The 5,413-nt window shown below is 36.4% G+C and overlaps 1 non-coding gene across 1 annotated transcript; it reads right to left on the reverse strand.

The window, feature by feature from the left end:
• Window positions 1–3,712: 3,712 nt before the first annotated feature.
• Window positions 3,713–3,819, reverse strand: LOC121216714 (small nucleolar RNA R71). Its single transcript, XR_005912891.1, has one exon. It is a non-coding gene; the product is annotated as a small nucleolar RNA R71 (small nucleolar RNA).
• Window positions 3,820–5,413: the final 1,594 nt, after the last annotated feature.

Raw genomic sequence — 5,413 nt, forward strand, 5'->3', positions numbered from 1 at the left:
AACTCGGTTTTGTGGTCCCGAAACCACTTCCCGACTAGGGTAAATTTTGGGCTGTTACAGTTATAGTAACTCGCGCAAATGCCTTCGAGACTTAACCCGGATTTAGTAACTCGCTCCAATGCCTTCGGGCTTAGCCCGAAATTAGTAACTCGCACAAATGCCTTCGGATCTTAGTCCGGATATAGTCACTTAGCACAAAAGCCTTCGGGACTTAGCCCGGATATCATTCGAATAACCAAGCACATATATCAATAAATCATGACACATCCGTATTTCATTTTCATTACCAAAGCTCAAACACAAGACACTTATCACACTTGGAATTTCGGCTCAATAGCCACATACAAAGAGCATGATTTTGATTTGCTTAAAACATGATCTAATCAAATCATAATCTAAGTTCTATTACTCAAAAACTTACCTCGGATGTCGTCGAACGATTTCGATGGCTATTCGACCACTTTTTCCTTCCCTTTATCGGATCTAGTTCCCCTTTGCTCTTGAGCTTAATTTAACAAATAAATTGATTTAATCATTTGAGCATCGAAAAGAGGAACTCAAGGTACTTAGCCCATATATATTCATTAGACATTAAAGTCACATACATATGAAATCATGAATCAACCCGACATATTATCCCACACTTCCTTTTAGCCGATTGTCTAAGCCAAGATAAAAGCATCAATATGCTTGCCTCTAACCGAATACATGCAACGCCAATCCATCTCATGTGGCCGAATATGCATGTCTATGTTGAGGCCAATTATATACTTAGTACCACATATAAATGACATACATTTGACTAACTAATGCATTACATATTATAACTCAATACGCATCCATCATTTACTCCATAACTAAAACACCACCATATATAAACATATACCTTGAGATGATATATATATATCATACCAATACATCATGTGCAAATATATATATGCAAGAGCCGAATCACAAGGCTGATTATAACCATCTCATATATTTTCATCCCATACCCGAATGCACAAGTACATTATAATAGCTTCCAACTTAATTCATCATAAATTTTCTTTTTTTTTTCATGGCCGAATGCTCCTTCTACACCATTTACCTTCACAAAGCATGAATTTCATCATCCAACTTACAAGCTTACAATCTCATGAAGTTTAACCTCATAGTACCTATCAAACTCTCACTCATTAGCTTCTATCATAAACCTCCAACAACACCAAATAAACATATACTTCGTGGGTCTATGGTAGAACTAAGAAAGGAACTCATAGATATCAAGATGTAAGCAAACTACCATTATTCATCTAACTTTAGCATGAAACACAACCATCACCCTTATTAATCTTTTATAGCCGAAAACCATACTCACCCCCAAAATCAAAATTTCAACATGGTTTACAAAAATCTCTTGATAACTCACTCAATATCAACTAAAATTTCAAGAGCTAGTACAAACTTCCTTACCTTAATAGTGACCTAAGATGACCGATTGCTTCACTCCCTTCTTCTTCCTTTCAATTCGGCCAAGAAGAACCAAAGAACACAACTTGTTTTTCTTTCTTCCTTAGAACATTCGGCCAAGAGAAATGAAAAAAAGATGGACACTTTTTTTTTGTTTTCTTTCTTACATTCACGGCAATGGGGAGGGGAAGGAACAATCACACACATTCTTTCCTTTTTCCATTTCTTTATTACCCATACTCCTTATTTTATTGTTCCTAACATACATCACTAACATAACATGTTTGTGACATGTTTCCACTCATAGCATGGCCAGCCACTAGCTCAAATATTGGGCAATTTGACATGCAAACCCACCATTTCTATAACATGCATTAATAGGCCACTTTACATTTGCCTAGCACATTTCTAAATTTTCTCACATAAGTCCTATTTACTAAAATTCACTTACAATTAACAAAATTCAAACATGAAATTTTCACACATGCATAAGTACATATAATGAGCATCAACTAGGACGGTTAATTATTTTTTTATGTCTCGGTTTAGTGGTCCCGAAACCACTTTCCGACTAGGGTCAATTTAGGGCTGTCACAACTCTCCCCCACTTAAGAAATTTTCGTCACCGAAAATCTTACCGGTAATTAGGTTTGGGTATCGTTCTTTCATAGAGTTCTCAGGTTCCCAAGTAGCTTCTTCCATTCCGTGTTTGAGCCATAACACTTTCACTAACAGAACCCTTTTGTTTCGCAACTCTTTCACTTCACGAGCTAGGTTACGAATCAGTTCTTCTTCATAACTCATATCAGCTTGAATTTTGACCTCGGAGGGGTTTATTACGTGTGAAGGATCAAATCTGTAACGTCGAAGCATCGAAACTTGAAAAACATTGTGGATCCTTTCGAGTTCAGGGGGTAAAAGCAACCTATATGCAACTGGGCCAACTCATTCGGAGATCTCATACGGCCCAATGAATCTCGGACTCAATTTGCCCTTACAGCCAAATCTGAGTATCTTTTTCCAAGGCGACACCTTAAGAAACACTTTGTCTCCCACCTGATACTCAATATCTCCTTGTTTTAAATCCGCGTATGACTTCTGACGTTCTGATGCTGCCTTTAGACTCTCACGAATTATTCTTACTTTTTGTTCAGCATTTTTAATCAAATCCACCCCGAAAATTTTACTTTCACCGAGCTCGATCCAAAACAATGGCGTACGGCATTTTCGACCGTACAAAGCCTCGTAAGGTGTCATCTTAATACTTGACTGAAAACTATTGTTGTAAGCAAATTCAATCAAAGGCAAATACCGTTCCCATGAACCACTAAACTCAAGGATGCAGCATCTCAAGATATCCTCGAGTATTTGAATTATCCGCTCGGATTGACCATCGGTTTGGGGGTGAAAAGCGGTGCTAAAATGCAACTTGGTGCCCAAAGCTTCTTGCAATTTCTTCCAAAATCGTGAGGTGAATCTCGAATCTCTATCCGACACAATAGAAATTGGTACCCCGTGTAATCTCACAATCTGAGAAACATACAATTCAGCCAGTTTATCCAATGAAAAATCCGTACGTACGGGGATAAAATGAGCCGACTTAGTCAGTCTATCGACAACAACCCAAATTGTATCCTTCTTACTTGCCGACACTGGCAACCCAGATACAAAATCCATCATGACTCGATCCCATTTCCATTCAGGTATCATGATCGGCTGAAGTAAACCTGTAGGCACTTGATGTTCCGCCTTCACTTGCTGACATATTAAACACTTCGAAACAAAATCGGAAATGTCTCGTTTCATACCATGCCACCAAAACTGACGTCTCAGATCGTTGTACATTTTCGTACTCCCCGGGTGATTTGAGCAAACCCTGCTCAAAATCCTATCCTTATTGCTGATGATAGGGATAGAGCTTTAAGACAGTATGCTATGTCAATGTTTCATGATCTTAATTGGGGTATTAGAAGACCCAAAATCGAAGCCAGTCATGTTCCAAATGCTTCAGATAGTGGACCAATTCAATGGAATGCCTACTGAAGATCCTCATCTTCACTTAAGACTGTTTATAGAGATGAATGATTCTTTCGAGTTAGTTGGAGTACCCGAAGATGCATTACGATTGAAGCTATTCCTATATTCACTAAAGGACAGAGCCCGAGCCTAGTTGAACTCATTGCCACCAAATTCAATTTCCACATGGCAAGACTTAGCAGAAAGATTCCCCATGAAGTATTTCCCACCTAGCAAGAATGCTAAGTTAAGGAACGAGATCACTACTTTCCAATAAATGGATGATGAGTCCTTGTATGAGGCATGGGAAAGGTACAAAGAATTATTACGGAAGTGTCCTCAACATTGCATCCAACTTAAGACGTTTTATAATGGTCTCAATGCCCACACGAGGATGGTAGTTGACGCTTCTGCTAATGGTGCTCTTGTAACAACCCGATTTAGACCCTAATTAGAACGGTTGTTTCGGGACTACGAATTCGAGTCAGAAAAAAATTTAAAAATTATTTTCTGTGTTTATTTTGTGTGAATTTATATTTGTGAAATTTTCGTGATTCAATTTTTTTGTTTGAGTGTCCGATTAAATAAAAGGACTTAATCGCGTAAAATAAAAATTAGGTGGTAACTTGTATAAGGGCCGAATTACTAATGGTTTCCTAATTTGGGGTATTTATGTTGAAAATATTCCATTAACATGATGTTTAGACGGTAATGAACATATGTTAAATAATTTTATTATTATTTCATTAAGGTTAATTAGGTAAATTAGTAATAAGTTAATGTATATGTTAATATATCATAAAATAAGCCATAATAATATTATTTTCTTTGTTCTTGCATCGAATATAAACAAAAGAAAAAGAAAGAACAAGAGCTAGGGTTCGGCACTTTGCCAAGCTCAATCAAGGTTCGCTTTTGTTCAGTTTTTGATAATTTCTACGTTTTTGAGATCGTTGCTTAGTAATCTTCAAGACCCAAGCTTTAATTTTTTATTTTGATGAATATTTTGAGTTATTCCATTGTTGATAGTTTGTGATTTTTGTTGTTTGATGATGAAATATGAAAGATATGTTTTAGATTAACATATTTTGTATTAGAGTTTTCTATGATTTTGAGTAATTAGGACTAAATTTCAAAAATAATAATTTAAAATGTGAAATAAATGAAATATATGGGCCTGTATGAACACTAGAAATATTCGGCCAAACTGGGTATCTTGAAATTTTGAATATTTTGTGTTTTGTGCAATAGGGACTAAATTGTAAAAATTGTAAATGTCAAGGGTAAAATGGTAATTTTCCTATTTATGTGTTTTTGGACTAAATTGAATGAAAAAATGTTTGAATGAGCTTAATATGAATATGTTTAGATCAAGAACCAAAGAAATCGGATTTGGATCGAGGAAAAATGAAAGTTGTCGACTAGTCGATCCGTACCGATTTTTCGTTGTCCGAGGTAATTTATAAGCAAATAGACATACTTAATTTTAATTAAATGTAAAGTGTACATGCTGATATGAAATATATGAATTAATATGTGCTAATGCTGAATGTGTAAGCATGTTAACTATGTCCATGCAATCGTTTCGACCGAGTTACGACGTCCGAAAGTCCTGTATGAACCTTAGGAATAGTTAGGATACATATGTCATGACATAGGATTCCGATATATGTGTGCGAGTAAGACCATGACATCGATATGTGATTTCGATATGTGTGTACGAGTAAGACCCTATCTGGGACAGTGGCATCGATATGTGGCTACATGTAAGACCACGTCTGGGACGTTGGCATTGTACGATTTGTGTGATTATCCGAGTGTCCTATCCGATTCTGAATGGTTCGTTGGGCAAAGATAAGCTATGTTTGAATGTGTAAAATGAGCTATATGCCAGGTATGGATTAACTTGTTACCTATTCAAGGTAAGGTAAGTAAGTATTTAATG

The sequence above is a fragment of the Gossypium hirsutum genome, chromosome A02, assembly GCF_007990345.1.
Source record: "Gossypium hirsutum isolate 1008001.06 chromosome A02, Gossypium_hirsutum_v2.1, whole genome shotgun sequence".
NCBI lineage: Eukaryota > Viridiplantae > Streptophyta > Magnoliopsida > Malvales > Malvaceae > Gossypium > Gossypium hirsutum.